General features: G+C 45.0%; 1 protein-coding gene across 2 annotated transcripts in view; it reads left to right on the top strand.

The window, feature by feature from the left end:
* Nucleotides 1–17,395, top strand: part of POLR2B (RNA polymerase II subunit B) — a 726,171-nt gene that overhangs the window by 425,164 nt on the left and 283,612 nt on the right. The window lies entirely within an intron of this gene.

Genomic DNA, 17,395 nt, shown 5'->3' with positions numbered 1-17,395 from the left:
ACACGTTTGTTGCCAAGATGGAGGCGGTGTGTGGGCGCAAAGGTGGTAAAAAGTGGTCCCCTCCATCGTCCGGAGAGAACACTGAGGCTGTTGGCCCCCTGCTCTGTTTTTTCAGATGACGCTGACCAGGGCCGATCGGACAGTGAGGACGAGTGCCCGTCCGGGTCCACACGTGACAAAGCGCTAGTTGGAGCACTTATCACAGCTGTGCGTGATACACTGAAGATTCAGAACACAGCAGATTCCTCTGCTGAGGTAGCGGTCCCCTTTGGGTCCGTAAGCCAGCCCGTGCACCTAAGGTGTTTCCGTATCTTACTTATTTCGATAAGTTCATATACAAGGAATGGGGTAGACCACAACGGATCTTTTCGGTCCCAAAATATATGGCGATGCGTTACCCCTTTGAGGAAAGCCTTCTCAAGAAATGGTCGGCTCCTCCGGTCGTGGACCCCCCAGTATCCAGGTTAAACAAAGTAACCACGGTCCCGGTAGAGGGGACTCCTGCCTTTTAAGGACACCACAGACAGGAAGGCAGAGGCAGTGGCCTGTTTCTTATTTACGATTGTGGGTTCGGCGATGCGACCAGTACTCAGTACTGGCCTCCCACTGAGTGAGTAAAACTTTTGCACCGCAAATTGGGGGAACAGGCTTCTCCTTTCTGCGTGGAACTAGCAGACCAGTTAGTACAAGGTCTTAAGTACGTTTGTGACGCGGCCCTGGATACCCTCCCTCTGTTATCCAGGGCTTCGGTTTCAGCAGTGGGGCTGAGGTGCCTGATTTGGCTAAAATGCTGGTCGGCTAACCAGGCATCTGAAAAAAAAAACAAAAAAAAAACTGACAGATCTACCCTTGGTGAGCAGCTCTTTGGGGCCTTGTTGGATGACTTCATTAAGAATGCCACAGGTACCTTACTCCCACAGGCCAGGAAGCCTAAGGAGCCCCGCCGTAGGCAAGGGCCCTCGTTTTCCGCTCACAAGCTGCTTTCCTCCATTCCGGGGCTGCGGCTAAACGTCCCCAGGGCGACCTCTGAAGGACAAAAGCGTCCGCGGAACCGCAGGCCTGCGAGCAAGAGTGCTACCGCATGAACGTTTGCCCCCGCCTGTCTCGCGGGTAGGGGGTCGCCTTCGGGAGTTTGCAGCCCGCTGGACCTCTCGTCTGCCCTACCAATGGGTCTGCAAACTGATTTCCTCTGGCTACAAGATAGAGTTCCTCTCTTGGCCACCAAACAGATTCTTCCCTTCCAGCATACCCTTGCTCCCGTCTCATCGGGAGGCCCTCATGGGGGTGGTAAGGGACCTGCTAATTTGCGGGGTGATAGTACCTGTTCCAGAGTCAGGTTCCAGGGGTTCTACTCCAATCTGTTTCTAGTCCCCAAAAAGGAAGGGGTATGTCCAATCTGGGAGCTGAAAGCCCTCAATTGCTTTGTGAAAGTACAGAGGTTCAGAAGGGAATCGGTTCACTCAGTAGTCACTGCACTCCATCAAGGGGACTTCCTGGCATCTCTGGGCATCAGAGGTTTCTGTGATTCACAGTGGGGACGACCACTACCAGTTTGTGGCTCTCCCTTTTTGTTCTGGCATCAGCCCCCTGAGTCTTTACCAAGGTATTGATCATAGGTTACCTAGAAGATCTCCTTCTGAGAGCATATTCCGCCTCAGAATTGGAGGATGTGGCGATCACCATGCAAACTCTGCAGGATTTTGGGTGGCTGTTGAACCTAAAAAAGTCGGTTATACCAGCTCAACATTTGGAGTACCTAGGCTTACTGTTGGACTCCTTGGAAGTTAGTTTCTCCCTTAAGACAAGCTGCAGACTTTCAGAACCACTGTAAAACTGTTGAACTGCAGGTGGCTGTTGCTACGCTTCTGCATGCGAGTCCTGGGGCTCATGGTGGCCTCCTTCGAGGCTGTGCCGTATGTCCAGTTTCATACCAGGAGTCTTGCAGGGGGAGATCTTGATGAGACAAATCTCCATTATCCCTGGATCGGCAGATTCAGGTGAGCAAGTCAGTCAGGAACTCCCTGCTCTGGTGGCTGAGGTCCCCGGCACTTCGGTCCGGGAAGTCGTTCCTACCTCCACATTGGACAGTGATCACAACGGACGCCAGCCTGACTGGCTGGGGTGGAGTACTGGGAGTTCAGTTGACCCAGGGCCTTTGGTCGAGGGAGGAATCCAAATTGCCGATCATTGTGCTCAGCAAGGAAGAACAAGAAGCTTGGCTGTAGCACAAGAGGACGCTCACATCCTTCAGTGGTCAGAGCGACATGTACTGGCCCTATTGGCCATTTAGATCCCAGAAGTGGAGAACTGGCAGGCGGACTACCCAAGTCTCCAGATGCTGGACCCAGGAGAATGGGCGCTGCATCCGGAGGTGTTCAGGCAACTGTGCCTGCGATCGGGCACACCAAACGTGGATCTCCTAGCTTCCCGTCTCAATCGGAAGGTGCCAAGATCTGTGTCCAGGACAAGAAATCCTTGGACAGACGCGTTGGTGGCTCCGTGTGGTCAGTATCAACTGATATATGCCTTTCTTCCACTAAAGCTAATACCTCATCAAGTGGAGGCCGAGGGGATTCCAGTAATTCTGATTGCCCCAGATTGGCCTTGGCGTATGTTAGGATTATTCTTTTCTTTTCTGATTGGTCGAACTTCAGGTGTATTGAGAAGCAGACAATTTATTTCAAATGTGTTATACAAAAGGATGATGCTTACAAGCCATAAGATGCAGTAAGAATCACACAGAGATGTATACCCCTCCTAATATCTACAATAATATAGCTACGAACTTCTATTGGGAACTGATAGTGTGCCTGGTACAAAATGGTACTTTGGCTAATTTAGTGTTTCCTGTATAGTCTTGTTCTACCATTATATGGTTAAGCCTAATCATCCTGCAACTTTGGCGTTAAAGCAAAACGCTACAACAAGTTAATACAACGTGCTCAGAAGTCATCTTAAAAATCAGTCTCCGGGTTATTGTTTTTCTAATAGTCACACAATAAACATTTAAAACTTTTCTAACAGCGTCCCTGGTACGCCGACCTAGTGCGCCTGGTGCCAGACGCCCCCTGGTGACTGCCGTTACGAGAGGACCTTCTGTCACAAGGACTGATTCTCCATCCTGCTTTACCACCGCTGGCTTTAACGGCATGGCTGTTAAGAGCCAGGTACTAAGGAACCGGGGTCTATCGGACTATGTTGAAAGCACGGAAATCTTCTCCGAAGATATATCCTCGAACCTGGAAGGCCTACGTCTGTGTGAGGAGAAAGGATGGCGTCCGTGCTCCTATTCCATATCCAGGATCTTGCTGTTTTTACAGAGTGGCGTAGACCATAAATTGGCTTTAAACACCATTAAAGGACAAATTTCAGCCTTAGCTGTCTTTTTTTTTTTTTTTTTTTTTTGCCTCTTTCCAGAAAGTGGTCTTTCTAGTGGCCATTACATTGCCCAGGAGGGGTTCAGAACTGGCGGCCTTGTCTTGCAGGTTGCCTTATCTGATTATCCATAAGGATGAAGTGGTGTTGCGTCCGCAACCTTTTCTGTCGGTGGTGGTTTTGGCGTTCCACATCAGTGAAGGCCTTGTGTTAACATTTGTATCCTAAGGAGGTGGCCCTCCATTCCCTGGTCCGGGCTCTAAGGGTATATCTGTCACAGCTCACTTTCACAAGTCAGACTGTTTGTTTCAGTAGCTCCTCTGAAACAAGACACGGCAGTCTTGTCGGCCACCATTTCCAGGTGGATCAGACAGATTGTGCTTCAGGCCTATGCCTTGAAGGGGTGGGTGCCCCCCTTTCCTGTCACGGCCCATTCCACCAGGGCAATTGGGACCTCTTGGGCTTTCCGACATCGTGTCAGTCGCTAAAGTGTGTAAGTTCTGCAAAGTGGATGTAAGTGCATATTCTGATGCTTGCTTTGGCCGAAAAGGTTTGCAGACGGCCGTGTAACGTTGGAACTTTACACTTTTTCTTCTGTTAAGAGAAGTTGCCTTTTTTGAATGTTAATGCACTCTGATGCATACGTTTACCGCAAGTTCTGATGCAGTTGGTTCAGATGGTGACTAACCTTTTAGGGAGCACCTCTGGCTGTGGGTGAAGTTATATTGCTGTTCCCACCCCTCTTTGACATTGCTTGGGGACGTGCCTATTTTCAAGATCGCTGGAGCTGTGTCCGTCAATGAACGTAAGAGAAAATGGGATTTTTAAAAACTGACCGTAAAATCCTTTTTTCTGAAGTTCATTGACCGACACAGCACCCTCCCCTCCTACTAGGCAGAAAAAAACTAACCTGCAGGAAGCGGGCTGAGGGGTTAATACCAGAGGGACCGATCACTGGGCGGAACTGTAAAGTTCTGTTTTTCACATGTATTACATGTTCTGCCTAGTCCTCTCCTGAAGGTGGTGTAATAACCCTATGGTCAAAATTACTGGAGCTGTGTCAGTCAATGAACTACAGAGAAAAGGATTTTGCAAGGAGTACAAAAAATCCTATTTTTTTTTTTTAGCTTGTATCTACAGGTAAGCCTATAATGGGGCTTACATGTAGGTACAGTGAATATCTCCTAAGCGTAGCAGCCGGTGATGACACCAACACATGTGGACTGTGCTCTCAATGGACGGCATACCATCCATTGAGAGATCTAAGCTGTGACCATGACTCACACGCATGAGGACAGAATTTTCATCGCAGTTCAGACAAATGACTGGAGCCCAAGAACACAGAGAGAGGACCAAATGAAGCTGGAATCCCTTTCAGTAGTGACAGCGTGTAGCTGGAGAGGTCTTTTTTTTTTTTTTTAGGCAAGTTCTGTCATAATAATTCTCCCTCTTCCCAACAGGGTTGCTAAAAAAAATAAAAAAAAAAAAAAAATTGTTAGAAAAATATAATTAAGGGCCCACTCACACAGCTACTTTGGTTGTGTGAAGGAGGGGTTGTGGCTGGAGCTGCCTGTCTTTCTATGGGGATGCAGCACCTATACGAACACAGACGCCCTCATTTGACAGGTGTGCAGGTGAGTGGCCCCCAAATGCACACTGTGTTCAGGCTGTACACCTGCATCCCCACGCCTGTCAGATTAGGACCTGCAGCTGTTTGTACAGCTCCAGGTGACTTATACCACATAAATGAGCCACTGATTCACCCTTCACCCATGTGAATGAGCCCCAAGACCTTATCCACAAAGAGCTTTACTTATTAGCTCAGTTTAATCTCTTAGATTTTACAGGAATTCTGAGTTTTTTTTTTTTTTTTTTTGTCTGCTAATAATGGTTTTATTGTGTTTTTATCGAAAAATAGTTTTAATCTTTTTGGGGGGAGGGGGGCCACATTGTCAGGTAGTATGTACAGGGTCCTGGGATGGTATCAGCAGCCCTGGTGGGGATACCAACCCCATATGGTATTTGTACACAAACGAAGCAGAAAACCATAAAGGTAATAGTCAAAGAAATTGAAGTGTTTTCTACGCGTTTCACAGTTGCATCTGCTTCCTCAGGGCTCCAAGCATTTTTATCTGAAACAATGTCTAATTTATTTATATAAATATACATAGGTATGTTAAATACATGGGAAATGCATATCGTCCTATATATCACTATTCTGTGGGGCATAAGGAGCAATGCACAGAATAAATGCACCAATGAATAAGGAGTGGAAAATAAGCCTCAACCACACCCATGAACACATACCAGATGGAATTGTTATGCCTGTCTAGGCTGAGATGAGGCAAGAATGGAACCACAGGCAGGAATAATGCCCAAAAAGGGAGGGAGGGAAATGCAGGGTGTCCAGAATCCTCTAAATGGCTCTAAAAAAAAAAATGCTATGTGAGAATAGAGTAAGAGCATAGAGCAGTGTTTCTTTACCTTCTTTCATTCAAGGAACCCTTTAAAATTTTGTTCAATGTCAAGGCACCTTATTCTAAATTGCAAAAAAACTACACTATTATTTTTACATATCACAGCAACATCCACACAGGTAGGACACCCAATGTTAAAGGTGATTTATTCTTCCAAAACACACACTTGCACACAGGTACTGACTAGTATTCCAATGTTTCTCTTCCTCAGATAATGTGACCTCAGTGCTGACAAGGGACAGGCAGGGGAGGGCAAACAAGGATGCCATGTAGGCTCCTGACGTCCTCCTTAACCACTTTCGGACCGGACCATTTTGCTGGTCAATGACCAGAGGTCTTTTTACAATTTGGCACTGTGCTGCTTTAACTGGTAATTGCGCGGTCATGCAATGTTGTACCCAAACAAAGTTTGCGTCCTTTTTTTCCCACAAATAGAGCTTTCCATTAAAGGTATTTGACTGACTCTGCGATTTTTATTTTTTGCGATATAAACGTAAAAAGACCGCAAATTTTGAAAAAAAATGATATTTTCTACTTTTTGTTATTAGAAAAATCCAATAAACTCAATTTTAGTCATACATTTAGGCCAAAATGTATTCAGCCACATGTCTTTGGTAAAAAAAAAGTCAATAACTGTATATTTATTGGTTTGCGCAAAAGTTGTCACATCTACAAACTAAGGTACGTTTTCTGGAATTTACGCAGCTTTTAGTTTGACTGCCTATCTCATTTCTTGAGGTGCTAAAATGGCAGGGCAGTCCAAACCCCCCCAAATAACCCCATTTTGGAAAGTAGACACCCTAAGGAAATTGATAAGAGGCATGTTGAGCCCATTGAATATTTTTTTTTTTTGCCTCAAGTGATTGAATAATGACCAAAAAAAAAAATTTTTTTTTTCTTTACACAAAGTTGTCACTAAATGATATATTGCTCACACATGCCATGGTTATATGTGGAATTGTACCCCAAAATACATTCTGCTGCTTTTCCTGAGTACGGGGATACCACATGTGGTCGACTTTTTGGAAGCCTAGCCTCGTACGGGGCCCCGAAAACCAAGCACCGCCTTCAGGATTTCTAAGGGCATACATTTGTAATTTCACTCCTCACTACCTATCAGTTTTGAAGGCCATAAAATGCCAAGATGGCACAAAACACCCACAAATGACCCCATTTTAGAAAGTAGACACCCCAAGCTATTTGCTGAGAGGCATGTTGAGTCCATGGAATATTTTATATTTTGCCACAAGTTGCGGGAAAATTACAAACTTTTATTTATTTTTTATTTTTTTCACAAAGTTGTCACTAAATGATATATTGCTCACACATGCTATGGGCATATGTGAAATGACACCCCAAAATAAATTCTGCTGCTTCTCCTGAGTACGGGGATACCACATATGTGGGACTTTTTGGGAGCCTAGCTGCGTACGGGGCCCCGAAAACCAAGCACCGCCTTCAGGCTTTCTAAAGGCATAAATTTTTGACTTCACTCCTCACTACCTATTACAGTTTTGAAGGCCATAAAATGCCAAGATGTCACAAAACCCCCACAAATGACCCCATTTTAGAAAGTAGACACCCCAAGCTTTTTGCTGAGAGGCATGTTGTCCATGGAATATTTTATATTTTGCCACAAGTTGCGGGAAAATTACAAACTTTTATTTTATTTTTTATTTTTTTTCACAAAGTTGTCACTAAATGATATATTGCTCACACATGCCATGGGCATATGTGAAATGACACCCCAAAATAAATTATGCTTCTCCTGAGTACGGGGATACCACATATGTGGGACTTTTTGGGAGCCTAGCTGCGTACGGGGCTCCGAAAACCAAGCACCACCTTCAGGCTTTCTAAGGGCGTACATTTTTGACTTCACTCCTCACTACCTATTACAGTTTTGAAGGCCATAAAATGCCAAGATGGCACAACCCCCCCCCCCCCCCCCCAAATGACCCCATTTTGGAAAGTAGACACCCCTAAATTTAGGGGTACACTAGTGAGACTCACAGGTAAAAAAGCACCTAGGCTGTCAGCGACTGTATCAAAACGCTACAAAAAAACTGTTAGCGATCGCAGGGATCAGGCCTGACTCTGCGAACGCTGCAGTTATGTGTGTTGTGTTTTGTAAGTGACAGTGATCGATCGGTCAATACTGCACTTGGGTGGGGTGGGCTGGGCTGGACTTGGCGGAGGGGCTAAATGCAGGTGCTAGCAGGTATCTGGGCTGATCCCGCTAACAATGCGTTTTGGGAAACCTAAACTGCTGGCGACGCTAATATAGATCTGATCAGATACTATATTACTAAGGGAGGTGTATGCTTTGCGCGTGGGTGTTAGCGGTACTGGCACTAACCTGACGCTGCCTGGGGCGACGCAGACCTTATCTGACCCTCAAACTTATATCACCCGCTGGGTGATCATGGGGTTAAACCTTTATTAGGTAATAAATGGCGGGTGCCCTGAAACTATAAAAAAAATAACTAACCAACCAGCGTCACCTGTAACAGTTATATGGTGATCACTGGTGAAAGGGTTAACTAGGGGGCAATCAGGGGGCTTTATGTGGTAGTATATGGGGGTCCCTGGCGCTATAAAAAGCTGCGGCGAACCTAAATACCTACCTGCCTAACTAGCGTCACCTGTGACATTAATACAGCGATCAGAAAAACGATTGCTTATTAGGCTGGGTTCACACTGGAGCGATGCGGGAACACCACGAATCTGCGGCGGGTTCCCGCATCACACTGCCCTATGCGAACTGCTGGGAGTGTCAGTGAAATGTTAATGACACCCCCAGATCAGTTCGCATATCGCAGTGCGATCTGCAAACTCGGACAGGAATCGGATCGCTTGGTGAGAACACCCATGCGATCCGATTCTGCTGCGGACCAAAAAAAGGGTCCCGTGCGAGTTTGCGGCGGGTGCGATGCGAATTCAGCCATACTATCTGTATGGCTGAACTCGAATCGCACAGAGATCGGATGTGATTTACACTGCAGTGCGGTGCAAAATCACATCCGTTCTCATAAACCGCTGCAATGTGAACCCAGCATTAGTGACGCTGGCGTCGGAAAAATACCGACACGGAGGAGAGATTACATCACTTCCTCTGCCTGTGTTTACGTTACAGGAGAGGAAGTGATGTCACGCTTCACTTCCATTCGTCAGGAGCGATCGCGAGGGGGTGGCCATGAACGAATGGCCGCCCCCTCATCCCGGATCGCTCCTGAACGGATACCGACCGCCGCTGGCATCGGGGGGGGGGGGGCCCGATCGAGGGAGCTCTGACCATTCCCCAACTTAGATTGGCAGGGGGCAGGCCTCCTTAAATACCTAGAGCCAGCCCAGCCAGGGAGGAGTTCGGGGTGTAAGAACTGGAGTTGGAATATTTGACTGTCGGGCCCTCTGGGGGGAAGGGGGGGGCTTGGGCTAGGGGGCTTGAACCCCACACAACACAAAGGGTGTCCTGAACAGGAGAGGATAGTGGGGAATACTGCTGGGAATGTCTCCAGGAGGGATCCATCAGGTGTCTGTGAGTGAGGGGCATGCTGGAGTGGACTGGGAGTGTGCAGTCTGAGATGGATGTAGAGCCAGTTGGAGAGACTGATGTTACTAGCAGTGAAGACTGGCTGTTGCAGTCAGGAGGTCTGCAAAGGGCTGACTTGGATTAGTAGTCCATCAAAGAGAGCAGCTAGCACCAGAACTTTCTTTGCTACACCATAGGGGCCAGCGGTCCCTGCTGTAATAGGGTACTTTTGCTAAAGGCCTGGCTGAAACTAGTGTCAGGCCTGACCATGTGCTAGCTGCGCCTGAAGAATTGTGCTGGAGGGAGAGTCTGCAGCAAGTTTTGTGAGGGAGAAGGGTATCAAAATTGTTCCAATCTATGCATAAATCTTTGTTTCCTGTGTGTCCCATGATTTCCCTAACCCCATCCAAGTCGAATCCCTCGAAATACAAAAACAAAGCTGATGGACTTTTTCATTGTCTTGGAGTGTCTGGAAGTGAATGCCGGGCTGGGAAGGATGACAGGTGGGCCAACTGACTCAGCAGCCACTACGGGGGTACCGCTACACATAAAACCAGAACTCGCCACATTCATCAAGAGTTCAAACGTAATGGCACCAGCCGCCCTGTCTCCATCGCTATCCTCCTAATATAAGCTGGGCTCACCACGCACAATAGTCCCCTTGCCTCCCGAGGATGCTCCTCCCGTAAATATCCCTATACAGGACCAGTTGCTAATAGAGGAAAGGGGTGGGTCTATGGGGGTGTTCTCTCATAGGTGAAAAGCAAAGCCTTAGTCTTGGGCATTTCCCAGATAAGGGGAACGCTGCTAGGAGACTGCTGACTGACGTCCTGGGCTGTCAACTAGTCCAGAACTCCCATGTGTGCAGGTCCGGAGGCGGCGTGACCTCCATGCCGGAAATAATGCAAGAATGCCATATTGGTCCAGAATGCACAGAGTTGGAACGCACTCGGGACCCGAAAACCAGAAATTAGTTATTGACTGGGGGTGGCCATCACATCCTCTCACCTGCATTCCATGCTAGTGCTCACAGTCCCAGATTCTGCCATTTGTAGGGGGTTACCATGCTGCAATGTAAGGAGCCAAATGCCAAGTCACAATAGCAGGAAAGAAAAGGGACTGCACCAAGGTAACACGCCCAAATATAACACCTCAAATAGGGAAAGAATTAGCAAGAAAAAAACTAAATCACCAGTGAAGACCTAGCCCAGGAGGGAACACCGAGAAACAACCCAGGTCACACATCCTACACACTAGGAACACAAGAGCCCCTGTCATTAAAGCTGTTCTGCACCTTAAAAAAAAATATTAAAAGCCAGCAGCTACAAATATTGCAGCTGCTGACTTTTAATTAATGGACACTTACCTGTCCCAGGGTCCAGCGATGTCTGCGGCAGATGACGAGCGATTGCTCGTCTCTCTGCTGTCCCCGCCAACATCCTCTGTCAGGGAATCGGGAAGTGAAGTGTTGCGGCTTCACTGCCCGGTTCCCTACTGCGCATGTGCGAGTCGCGCTGCGAGTCTCTGCTGGTCCCCGCTGTGTCCTGGGAACTGTGTGTTTCCCAGAACACAACGGGGGGGTGGGGGGGGGGCATCTGTGGCGGTCTGTCCTGGAAGGGGGTGCAGATACCTGGATTATCCAGATAACTGCACCCCCTCCCCCCTGAAAGGTGCCGATTGTGGCACCGGAGGGGGGGGGGAGGGATCAGATGAGTGGAACTTCCCCTTTAGGGTGGAGAACCGCTTTAAGATGGATCATAGAGGACAATAGAAGTCATTTGAGCAGCATGAGGGGGAGGGGACCGACACTATCACAGGAGCAGACGGAGGGAGGGCAGAGAGGGTGGAGAGCACTGACGAGAGACCTGCAGCCGGGACAGTGCTGGATTCCTGACAGGACTCGGGTGAGCATTTAAGGAAAGGTTGGGGTAGGATGAACAGTTACTGAGGAGGTTTTTATTTTTTTATTTTTTATTTTTTGTACCTTTTTAATGCAGGGAGAAAATTAAAGTACAAAAAACTTAACAGTTAAAGTGGTTCTAAAGTCTAGGGATTTTTTTAAAAGAGCACTCCAACCCTTTGGGTTTTATTTTCTGCTTGTAAGTTCATATATTTGTAAACTCCTGAAAATACCTATAGTGTGCATGAATACATTGACTAACATGGAGTTTCCAGGCAGAAATAAAGCTGAAACGCCTGTAAGAGCATTTTCTTTGAGCTTGACCAGCTCAAGTTCTAGGTCTTCCCCTATAGTTCTAGTTATCAACTTTTTTCTTTCGTTATTCTTTGAGCAGTCTCTTCTCTATCCTCTACTTCTGCTCTGATTAATCTTTGTCTTGTTTGCTTTTTCCTGTGATCTATGATCTTTCTCTATAGCTTCTATGCTGCTTGGCCACCTAATTTTACGATCTGTCCCCAATAATAAGTATGCAATAATAATGTCTGATTGGACATTAATACATGCCTGTGTGTGGTGAACTGTTTGTCCAAAACTATTTGGTTTACAAAATATTGAACAATTTCAGAAGTGCCGCACATTGCTTTTAGATGGTCAACCTTTTGTATACCATAAGCTTATTTCCTGGCTTCCATGTCTTGAAGTATAAGCTAATATACAATGCAAATGAAGGTGTGAGCCAGACAGTTATAAAATGAATCCTCATTGTGGCGCCATCCCATTCAAGTACGTAACAAACTACAACATAACCCCTGTGAGAGGGAGGGCCACATCATACAAAGGAGGAGGGAACCTCAACAACCACATGGGAAGGGACTTTAATTGTGCCAACAAATGAGGAAGAATAGAACCTTCAATAGTATAAAAACATAAGTGTTTAAATGAATAAAGGTGTGTACTATCACAGGGTGGTGTCTGTGGATACACTAAAAGGTCAAGATATTCAAATGCCACGTCCTGGTTATCACTTTGAAGGAAATACAATTTTTTGGGGGGGAAATTGGGGGATTGGGAATGAAAATAAAAAATACAAATAAGAGAACCTTCACATAAAAGACCTCAAAGAAAAGTGTGGGTTCAATTGGACTTTTTAGGCATAAAGGACAGTTGTGAAGACAACCGACATGTTCAAAGAAATATATCTGTTTGTTATAAAAAAAAAAAAAAAAAAAAAAAATATATATATATATATATATATAGTGAACAATCAAAATTTAAAAGAAAAACAAGAAATTTTTCTCCTTATAAATACACATTAAGTCTCATTTGATATCCTATCAAGGTTAATACAGTCCAGACAGAATTTACAGATAAAAACTAACAGTTGTACATATATAAAATAGAGGATATCAAATATATAGCCGAAACTTAAGTATGTTCTGGTGCTCTACATGTTTCGCGTTTAACGCTTCTTCAGGAGCTTATAGCAATGTTCTACAGTATAAAGAGAAAAAAGGAAAAACATTTGTTTGGTTTTTAGTGTTGTACTGCATATATATATACATGTTTTTCCTTTTTTTCTCTTTATACTGTAGAACATTGCTATAAGCTCCTGAAGAAGCGTTATCTATTAAACGCGAAACATGTAGAGCACCAGAACATACTTAAGTTTCGGCTATATATTTGATATCCTCTATTTTATATATGTACAACTGTTAGTTTTTATCTGTAAATTCTGTCTGGACTGTATTAACCTTGATAGGATATCAAATGAGACTTAATGTGTATTTATAAGGAGAAAAAATTCTTGTTTTTCTTTTAAATTTTGATTGTTCACAATATATATTATATATATATATATATATATATATATATATATATATATATATATATTTTTTTTTTTATAATAGAGATATATTTCTTTGAACATGTCGGTTGTCTTCACAACTGTCCTTTATTCCCAAAAAGTCCAATTGAACCCACACTTTTCTTTGAGGTCTTTTATGTGAAGGTTCTCTTATTTGTATTTTTTATTTTCATTCCCAATCCCCCAATTTCCCCCCAAAATTTTTTATTTCCTTCAAAGTATAAAAACATAATTTTATTGTATCACATTAAAAAGATGAAGTGGCATCAAATGTAAAAATATATCATGTAAAACCTGAAGTGTTGGGCAGTCAGTCTCAGATTATCAGCGTATGGAATCAACACATTTCATGGTTAATAGCTTCTTCAGGACTCATGCTGTTTGTCTCCCCAAACAAGGTGAGACAAACTGGTGTTTGGATGCCGTAAGAATAGTGTCGAAGGTGTGGAGTCGCCTTATATTGTCGCTGTACACCCCTCTTATTCCTCTACATCCAATGATGGGATAATCCTCCTTCACCTCAGTTTACAAGAGCATGTATTTTTGATCCAGGCAAGCTAAGATTCATTTTTTTTTTTTTTGTGACATATTATACTACCTTTTACTTTATCTTAGTCCAAGTTTAATTTCTAGGATTTCGTGTTTCTCTATGGATAAACCATGGGCTCCAAAGTAACGATGCCCAGGTCTCCCTGAAAGTCAGTTATAGGTCTAATCTCTGTGGCGTCCATCCTTGAGCATGAATCTTGAAGAAGCTATTAACAGCGAAACGTGTTGATTCCATACGCTTATAATATCTAAGACTGACTGTCTAACCCTGTATTGGATTTTATGATATTATTTTGCTTTTGATGGCACTTCATCTTTTTAATGTGATGCAATAAAATGTTTCCCTGAATGTCTTTCAGGACAGCACCTGAGAGGCTCCACCCCACCTACTAGGTAACAGGAAAGGCCAACTCCACCAAACTTTTAAAGGAGGCTTCTCCCCACAGCTCATCAGTTTGTTTCCTCTGGAAAGGCAACACTTAGTGGGAGTCGGGGTGGGGGGGGGGGGGACCTTCAGGTGCTGTCCTGAGAGGCCAGACTGCCTACCCCACCATAACTTTTTTGCCTCCAGAGAGTCTGCTCTACCACGCCGCACCAAGGGTGGCTGGTAAGTGAGCTCCTTCTTCCCCTTCAGCTCAGAGAGAGCTTGACGTTCGGCATCCGTTCGTGGGATTCCAAGCTGTCTGGCACTACAGGCCACCGCTATCTTTTTGGTGGCAGAGCAGACTCGGCTGGCCTGAAGTGAGGTTTCTGGCAAGGAGCGGCACCGTGTAGCAGGTGCGCAGAGTCATTTCCACTGGAAACTGCGCAGGGGAGGAGAGAATCTGGTGCCTATATTCTGGTTTCGGAGCGCCACTGATGGACTCCGGTACCAGCGTTGGGTTTAGGTAAAGAGGAGAGAATTATCGCTGCATGACCGAATGTACGCAGGCTTAGTGAAACAGAGTCGCACTTTCCTCCGTGCATTCAGTAAGAGAAAAAAAAACTTTTCCCAAGAGCGCATAAAAGAAGTTTCCCGTTTTTGATGAAGACCCAGCGGCGCTTTGGAACAAAGTTCCTAAATTGGATGCGGCTTTTCCCCCAAGTTTCCAGATCGACCAACTTGGCATTTGAAGACATGGGAATATTAAAAGATCCCATGGACAAAGGGATGTAACAACAGCTTAAAAGGGCTTGGCAATCCACCCCCACAAACCGGCTATGGCTACTACCTGTGTTTCTAGAAATAAGGAGTACTAGCTATATCAGCTAAAAGCCCACATTATAGTGGATTCACCCAAGCAAGAGATACTTGATTCTTTCTCAACCCTAGCAGCAGCTGTGACTTACATTTCTGATGTGTCTGCAGATTCAATCAGGATGTCAGCAAGATCTGCAGCCTTAACTAATTCAGCCAGGGGACCCTATAGCTGAAGGACCAGGCCAGGAGATGCAGCGTCCAAAAGTAAATTGTGTGGGATCTCCTTTATGGGATATCTTTTATTTGGTCCTGATCTAGATTTAGTGCTAGATACGACAACTGATAAAATAAATCGTTTCCTGTTAAAAAGCTGCCAGTTGAGCGGCTTTTTTGACTTCAAACTCGAGAACAAGGCAATAAGCCCCAAGGGAAGGGATTGGTTGGCACAAAGGGGCAAAGGCAGAGGGAATGTCTTTCCATCCTCCTGCACCAACCAATAAATCGCAATGACTTGTCGTTGCCAGTGGGAGGAAGGCTTCAGAAATCCCTTCCTTGGGCAAGCATGACAAAAAACCCATATATTCTAGACCTGCTGGGATGCTTCACGGCATCAATTTTGAGATGCACACTTGCATGTGCCTATAGCCTCTGTCTCAAAAGTTCCTCAGGCTGGTGATTAAATATGAGGAAGGAGGTGCTGCACCAACAATTCAAAGCCCTCCCTTTTTGGTCTTTCATCCGCCCCACAAAATTTTACAAAAATAATGGCGTAAGCCCTCACCCCCCTTCTCCTTCAGGGGATTGTGGTAACCTCTTATCTGCAGAACCTCTTCTTTGCCCCTTTGAGAGAAAAATTGCAGGAAGACCTGAACATGGCCCGCAATCATTTGGAAGCCTTGGGCTGGATTGGGAACCTTCAAAAATCAAACGTCAATCCAGCTCAGCAAGTTCAGTTTCTAAGTTATCAAATAGATTCTGGAGAACAAAGAATCTTTCTTCCAGAAGAAAGAAAAACAGTCATAAATGTAGCAGCAAGGCTACGAACAGACCAGGGGGTATCAATCAGGTTATGTCAGTCCTGGAGTCTTGGAAACCTTAACTTCGGCAATGCCAGCCATTCAATGGACAAGGCTCCATTTCAGACCCCTCTAGAGTGTTCTAAAGGTTTGGGAGCACAACCCAGAAATCTTAGAAGCAAAAGTCACGGTCAAGAGGACGCTTTGATGGTCAAGTCAGTTTTGTCAAAAGGCTTACTATGATCCTTCCCGATCGAAAGAGTCACGACAGATGTCGGTTTTGAATGGTTGGTCCACTGGGATCAAAATCTAGCACAGTGTATCTGGTCCTGAACCAAAGCAGGGAAGTCCTCAAACTGGAGAGAGTTAAAGGAATTTGTCTTAGCATTGGCTGCCTTCTCTCCAAACCTCCAGGGGTCCCACTACTGTGGCATATCTGAACAAACAGGGGCACGAAGGGCAAAGCTCTTTTGTTGTTGTCAACAGGAATCCTGGAGTGGGCAGAAAATCATTTACTCTCCCTGATAGCGGTGCATCTCCAAGGATAAACGAAGTAGCAGATTGCTTGAGCAGACAAAGAATTGAAGCAGAATATGGAGCTTGAATCCAGACGTTTTTCATTGATCACCAAGATCTGGGGCCATCCACAGGTGGACCTGTTTGCAACAAAAGAAAATGCTCTGCTCCCTTGATTCTTTTCTCTGCACTGAGACCGTGGTTCCCTAGGGGTAGATGTTTTAGCACATACTTGAACTTTCAACTGGGCTATGCCTCCCCCCCCCCCCCTCTTTTTAAGCTAATGCCACTTGTATTAAGAAAAATACAAAAGGAAAAAAGTGTTGGTAATTCTGATTACTCCCTTCTGAAAAGAGCCTGGTTCTCCACCATTCTACAAATGAAAGTCAAACCATTCTGGCAGCTTCCTCTCAGACAGAACTTACTACTTCAAGGCCCAATATACCACCTGAATATAGCCAGACTGTCTAACCGCCTGGTATCTAAGAAGCAGCTGTTAAGGAACAAAGGATTGTCAGAACATCTAATATCCTCGCCAGTAGAAAGTAACTAGAGAGATTTAAGCTAAAGTTTGGAGAGTTTACAACACTTGGTGCCGTTGGTCAAACCGAACCAAAGAGGACGTTATATCAATTTTGAAAGTTCTGATAAAGAAAATGGCGCTGACTAATGTCTTGAGATTAGAACTCTTAAAGTGAAAGTGGCTGCCCTGGGATTATACCTAGAAAGACCAATTTCTTCAGTTCCTTTGCTTACAAGATTCTTTAAGGCACTTACTAAGTCCAGACCAGCTCCTACTAAACAATTTCCTAAATGGGACCGGTCAGTAGTTTTGCAAGTCTTCACAAAAGATCCTTTTGAACCGTTGGACAATTTAGTTAAGGAATGTAACTCTAAAAACAGTATTGCGGTTACATCCGCCAGAAGAATCGGTGAACTCTCAGTAATCGGTAAAGGAACCTTTTTTGTTTACGCAGACAACATTA

This window comes from Lithobates pipiens, unplaced genomic scaffold, assembly GCF_037356315.1.
Source record: "Lithobates pipiens isolate NorthernLeopardFrog02 unplaced genomic scaffold, aLitPip1_a1.2 Scaffold_13, whole genome shotgun sequence".
NCBI lineage: Eukaryota > Metazoa > Chordata > Amphibia > Anura > Ranidae > Lithobates > Lithobates pipiens.
This window is presented reverse-complemented; position numbering and strand designations above follow the sequence as displayed.